The 6962-nt window shown below is 43.7% G+C and overlaps 2 long non-coding RNA genes across 2 annotated transcripts in view; one reads left to right on the top strand and one right to left on the bottom strand.

Annotated features, from left to right (window-relative positions):
- The window catches only part of LOC310759592, a 29750-nt gene extending 23690 nt beyond the window's left edge, over positions 1-6060 (bottom strand). The window contains exon 1 of the long non-coding RNA XR_014546438.1: positions 5206-6060. This is a non-coding gene — a long non-coding RNA (uncharacterized lncRNA). The remainder of the gene's footprint in view (positions 1-5205) is intronic.
- Positions 386-6711, top strand: LOC310759596. Its single transcript, XR_014546447.1, has 4 exons — positions 386-662; positions 3560-3758; positions 5088-5176; positions 6299-6711. It is a non-coding gene; the product is annotated as an uncharacterized lncRNA (long non-coding RNA).
- Positions 6712-6962: the final 251 nt, after the last annotated feature.

The raw sequence follows: 6962 nt of genomic DNA on the forward strand, positions 1-6962 counted from the left end.
AACCACCCCACCCCGAAGCTAACGCCAATACCAGTCAGTTACTGCACTGTCAGGAAAAGATTAATGTTGCGTCAGGGTGCGGAGGGCCATGTCTTTCATTATTCAGCATCTCCCAGCATTGCATTGCATTTTAAAATGTACACTTGGAATGCTTAGGCATGTGACTGAAATGTAATGTATGGAGGCAGTGCTTTTTTTCTAAAAAAAAAATGTTTAGGGGTACTCTCATTTTCCTACTCATATTGAAATACTGCCCCTCAATGAGGCCAAACTTAGATTCACAAAATGTTTAGGGGTATGCGTACCCCTGCGTACCCACCCCCCGAAAAAGCACTGTATGGAGGTGACAAGCTCATGTTGAGAAATACCTATAACATACTGTGGCGTTTGCCCATTCGTTTGAAAATGTCTGTACAGGGGGAGAGAAAGGGTTAAAATGTAGACCAATAGGAAAACCGGAGGCGGAGCCTGCCTGTTTATAAAAGGTAGGTTTGGGTGTGGGTAGTTGGTTGGTTTTAGTGGGTTGGTTGGTTGGTTGGTTGGGAAAGGTAGTTGGAAAAGCAGTTGGCAGGCAGTTGGAAATAGAGAGACAGTTAGTGCAGTGGGTTCTTATGTGAGGGGAGGTAGAAGAGATAGAGACAGGATAAAATAAGACTAAGAAGGTAAAGAGTAACAACATTTTGGAATGCAGTTTGTTTGTGTCTGCAATAAACTACACTCTTCTTTGTTAACTTGAGAACCTGCTGAGACTAAGTGATTTACCGGGGAGGACCTGGTTGGTGGCAGCGGATTAGTGGTGTATGGGTCACTAGTCTATGAGACAACCGGGGGCTCCATACGAATGCCACACATACCATCACACATGGTAGGGAGTCCGGGTTGACTGCAGCTCCCTGTCAAATGTTCATCTGAAGCCAAACCCGGGTTTGCACAGCGTAATGTGTGAAACAGCCCTCAACTGCTGCTCAGTTGAAGATCTTGCTGGAATCTTCAGTGAGGAAGCTTCATTTTCTAATTTCTGCAAAGGAATGTGCTTTGAATGCAGAACTATCAAAACAGGAGAGCAAACAGAAGTCATGAACACAGGCCTACCATTGGTGATGGTTTTAAAATGGGATGAGACAGTTGTGGCAAGCTTTCTCTCATTCACCGTTGAAAGTCAGCCTGAGTGAAAGTTATTGGGCCAGGCTCCCCTCCCCCCCCCCCCATGATTTGATGGGGATTGGCTGAAAGTAGACTCTGGGGGATAAATTACCTGCATTTTTCAGGAGTCACAAAGGGCATGTTTCTCTTCTGTTGCTTAGACCAAAAAGTAATATTTACTGCTGTTTAAGCCATGGTAGAGTTTTCCGGTACCCCAGCAGCATCTGACTTTATTGACAAACAGAAGATCATAGGAATGATTCAAATTTTGTTCAAGGGACAGCCTACGGTTCAATGCCTGAGGAACAATGCCACATTAAGAAATGAAGGGAGATGCCAGTGAGCTGCCATGACTTGCAACAGTGACAAAGGGTTTATTTATTTAAAAAGAGAGAGAGAAAACCTTACTCTCTGCTACCTCAATTGAAAGGTACCCCACCAGAAAATTCAGCACCTCCACCCTCAATTTTTTAAGACACTTCCTCCCCACCTTTTCGACCAGGTTTTAGTTGAAATCTATATTTTCTACCTCAAAATGAACAAATCATCTGTATTTATCAATCTTTCAAAAAATGTAAATGCTCACGTAATTGGATGCTGGGTGGCTGGCAATTCATCAGATTCAAACTAGATTGCTTCTGTACATGTCTCATGATGTGCTCAGTTTCTCATCTATTTGTGTCACAGGCTGAATACACATGGTCACCTCCAGACATTTTGTCTACATTCAGAAAGAACAGTAGATGCATCCTGGCCCCGCCCACAACAGCCACACTGAATTCAGTATGTCGGAGATTGGGCAGCTGTGTGTAGGATGTTGAAGACAAGCTCAAGAGCCTCTCTCTTGCCTCTCTCCTTCGGTAGGCTACACACGTGGAGGCAACTGTGTGTCTATTCCTACGAAGGGCTTTGTACCATGCTCTTCAAGATGCCTTGGGGCAAAGATGCAAAAACCATTGATCAGAGGTGATTCTTGTTATTACTGCAGCTGTAAGATATGCCACTATGAGCAAACGAAATGTAGCAAATCCTGATTCACCTGACATACAGTGGTACCTCGGGTTACAGATGCTTCAGGTTACAGACACTTCAGGTTACAGACTCCGCTAACCCAGAAATAGTACCTCAGGTTAAGAACTTTGCTTCAGGATGAGAACAGAAATTGTGCAGCGGTGGCATGGTAGCAGTGGGAGGCCCCATTAGCTAAAGTGGTACCTCAGGTTAAGAACAGTTTCAGGTTAAGAATGGACCTCCGGAACGAATTAAGTTCTTAACCAGAGGTACCACTGTACAATAATACTGCAAGAGAGTGAAGATTAATACTGCAAGACAACAAAAACTAAAAGAGCAGATAGCAGTCCTTGGTACCCCTGGTCCTTGATCTGAAGATAGCTTCAGTGCTGAACAGCACCATATTCATGTAGAACAGGGGTTGTCATAATGGTGCCCTTCAGATGGTGCCATCATGCCTGCCCATTGGTCATGTTGGCTGGGGCTGATGAGAGCTGGAACCCAACAACATCTTGAAGTCACTGCACCGACTACCCCTGCATTTGAATCAGCTGAAGCCTAAGGTCACCTTCCTATCGTTTACCTGTTCAGTTGACTGCATTTGATGGAGCTGATGTGTGGATAACCCTACCTTGTAGACCATGGGCTGAGCAATCTAAAGAGGAGAAGAGGAGTGTCAGATTCACCACTGCAACCCAATAAGTCCTTTCTTATTTTTCACTATCCTGGCTGCAGGCTAGCAAAGCTCAAATCAGGACACTTATGAGACATTTGCACAAGTGCCTCTGAAATGCCCCATTTGGGTATTTCTGATTGCTGCTACCAGGGGTTGCTTTCTCCCTATCTGGTTGCAGCTGGTGCCTCTACTGGTAAAACCAGGCAGAGAGGCACATGTCACCTTATTCCTCCCACCCTCTCCCCAGCGATCAACACAGCGGGGTAAACTTGTGCCAAGTTGTTTGAATCTAGCCCTTTTAAAAAATCTTCCAAGACCACCTTGACAAGACAAATAAAGATGCAACAATATAACAGTGTTAAAGATCAATACTGCAATACTGCAATACAGTGGTACCTCGGGTTACAGATGCTTCAGGTTACAGACGCTTCAGGTTACAGACTCCGCTAACCCAGAAATAGTACCTCAGGTTAAGAACTTTGCTTCAGGATGAGAACAGAAATTGTGCAGTGGTGGCGCGGCAGCAGCGGGAGGCCCCATTAGCTAAAGTGGTGCTTCAGGTTAAGAACATTTTCAGGTCAAGAATGGACCTCCAGAACAAATTAAGTTCTTAACCCGAGGTACCACTGTACTCAGAGAATAACACCGGTGTGAAGTGGCATCATTTTCTTCAAATTGCATGAGAACATCTATAATATTTAGCTAAGCAGCCTTGATTTGCTTGTTTAGATTAATCAAATGCTGTCTACATATGGTTATGAGGAAAGCTTAGAACGGAACTGAATAATTAAGAGTTTGAGAAAACAAGAAGTCACAAAACAGGAACTCTTCTGAAATACAAGCCGCTAAATGGTTTGACTTGAGACCACGTTGCTCCAATAACACTGGAATGAGTAAGAGTTGTGCTGGGTTTTCTAAGAACAAGCAGGTGGGTAGAACAAGTGCATAGAATGATAGTCAGTGTTTGCTTGGATAGCAGACAAATGTCCAGTGAATGCAGACACAATCAAAGCTGTTCTTTTGCCCAGTAAGAATGCTAATTATACTGCCTTCGAGTTTCATAGGGTAAAGTACACTCTGTTCATGGGAAAAACCCTCCACACTTTGAGATAGCCTCCCATTGAGTCAGAAATTGGCAGCAATGACACCAGCCCTTTTGTCTCTGGTCTGACCCTAAAACGGTTTCAGCAAAAAGGGGTCATGGCTTTGGATCTGGAAGGAAGTAGGAGAAGGCAAATTATATGGAGAATTCTGTCTGTACCAGGGTTCCTTGGCACCCTCCACTGTGCCCAAAATCTTCACCTTTTCCCAGTTCAGTCAAAACAGATTAGAGGGTATCAGGGATGCATTGCAGTTTGCAAAAGTTGGGCAACAGCAAATTACTAGAGCAATGACTTTAAAACAAAGTTGTTGCAAAGCTTCTTATGGAGCATCATTCCTTGCCATGCCCAAATGATAGGTTCATGTGGTCACCTTAAGAGATGACCCACAGCCTCCATTTATCATTTAAAGGTAAAGGTAAAGGGACCCCTGACCATTAGGTCCAGTCGCTGAGGACTGTGGGGTTGTGGTGCTCATCTCACTTTATTGGCCAAGGGACCCAGCATTTGTCCACAGACAGCTTCCGGATCATGTGGCCAGCATGAGTCAGATGCTTCTGGCGAACCAGAGCAGTGCTCGGAAACGCCATTCACCTTTCCGCCAGAGTGGTACCTATTTATCTACTTGCACTTTGACTTGCTTTCGAACTGCTAGATTGGCAGGAGCTGGGACTGAACAACGAGAGCTCACTCCATCACGGGGATTCGAACCGCTGACCTTCTGACCGGTAAGCCCTAGGCTTTGTGATTTTACCCACAGTGCCACCCGCGTCCCGCTATATATTAGAATCTTGGAAATTATAGGTGTCATTTCCCCTCAAAGTCTGCAAACCTTTATACTGCAGACAAAACTTTAATGAAGGTTTGGGTGTGCTCCACACAAACTGAAGCACTCCACGGCTCTATTGATCTCATTGGGAGAGCTATATTGCAATCCTAGATATGCCTCCTCAAAAGTAAGTTTCATTAAATTCATGGGGCTTGTTCCCAGGAAAATTGGTATAAGACTGCAGCCTTTGGCACCTGTTTAATTTCTGCCTTTGAATCGAGTGGGGCTTGGAAGCCTGCAATCCACAGAATGACTCGCGAGTCTCTGATTTGACTTGAAACATCTTGTTCATACTGCCATCAGACCCCTTCCCATTTCGTTGCTACAGGTGTCCCAGAAAGTTAATTTTCATTGCTTGGGGTTGATGTTCATTAGCTGCCTTATGACTCTGGGTGACTGTCACAGGGACAAGTACAGGTGAGCATTGCTAGTCCTATCCAAATTACCTTCTCTCTTCCTCTCCAAGTGCTGGGTACTTCCTCCTATCCTTCCTCTCTTCTTCCGTAGTTTCCTCTCGGCGGTTCCACGGCTGCTTTGCCCATCACTTGCTGCCTAGTCCATCTCTTCTCTCTACTCTGTCCTCAACCTGGGTTGGTTACTGCACTTTGAAGGCTCACCATTGAATTTGGGTTGCCAGGCAACACTTGCACCTACCATCTGCACACACAGCTTGCTGTGATCTGTTTTTTTCTTACCCTCTCCTGGCCATTGGGACCTCATGAGGATGCTGCCTCCCTGAAGGAGAGAGAGAGACTGGCCATTATGACCTCATGTTGATAGTGGCCAATGAAGGAGTGAGACTGGTCATTGTGTCCTCGTGCTGATGTTGTCCACCTGAAGGAGAGAGATTGGCCATTGTGACCTCATGTTGATAGTGGCCAACTGAAGGAGAGAGACTTGTCCACTTGAAGGAGAGAGATTGGCCATTATGATCTCATTCTGGTGCTGATAACAATGTGAATGATGAATAATAATACAGGGCATTATAGGGGCATTATTTGGGAATTATAGGGACAGAACTACCCAAACTGTCTAGAAATTTGTTCATGTATGCGACTACAGCAGCAAGAATGTTACTTGCCCAAAAATGGAAAGAAGAAGAAGTCCCATCAAAAGAAGGATGGATACAAAAACTTATGGAATACGCAGAAATAGAAAAACATACCGGAAAAATAAGAAATCAATATCACAAACTTTTTATAGAAGAATGGAAATGGTTTATTGAATATTTACAGATAAATTGTAATCAGATAAGAACATTGGCAGAATTATTGTAACAACCTGCAGTTTCCTAAGAGTATACTGTATATTTAAAGTAGATGAATCAATGAGCAAATTAAGTTAATTTGGATATGCAGAAGGTATTAAAAATAAATTTAAGGAACTGCAGAAAGAGAGGGAAGGAATTCAGGTATTGAAATGTTAAAAGGATTGTAAAATTAGTGAAATGTATAAAATTGAATAATAATAATAATAATAATAATAATAATAATAATAATACGGGCATTCTTATATAACAAAATATATTTTGTCTTCCAGTGAAAGCAGGGAAAACAAGCTTGCTGAGGAATCCGTCAAACCTTCAGGTGCATTAGTCCTTTGTTGCTTTGTTTGCTTCTGCAGAAAACCAGGGACCTGCATCAGGCTGGACTCTGAATTGGTTCTGTGAGAAACAAATGGGAGATTGGGGTGGGGGGAGGGTTGCAAAAGCAAATGTTCTGACATGAATTGCTGCCCTAAAGGGGCCTGGCCACCAGGTTGTTTCACATAAAGCTCTAAACAGTTACCAGATGAGCAATAAAAGCAACTTCCCAGAACAGCAGATCAGCTGCAAGCTTGAGTCAGTGCATTTTTAGGATAAGGAGCCATGGAGTAGAAGCCTTCCCCACCCCCAAGTTGTCCTTACCTGGAACAGTTTGTTTCTGCTATTGTGTTTTGGTCAAATGAACAGGGGGGAAAATGCTAGCCATTTAAGATGGCCTTAATGTGGCTTTGAAGAGGGGTGTGTACATCAGTTTTCCCCATCTGCACATGTGATGAATTGTTCTAATGATCAGCAACTATATCAATACTTATACGGAAGATGCTGCTGCAATGAATTTGTTAGTCTTTAATGTACCAAGGCTCCAGCCCTTTCCATGCATTGTTTGCGTGTAGGACATGGTAGTCTAGAAATAATGCCAATGCAGAATCACTTGCCTGC

This window comes from Podarcis filfolensis (assembly GCF_964270895.1).
Source record: "Podarcis filfolensis genome assembly, chromosome: 3".
NCBI classification, from domain to species: domain Eukaryota; kingdom Metazoa; phylum Chordata; class Lepidosauria; order Squamata; family Lacertidae; genus Podarcis; species Podarcis filfolensis.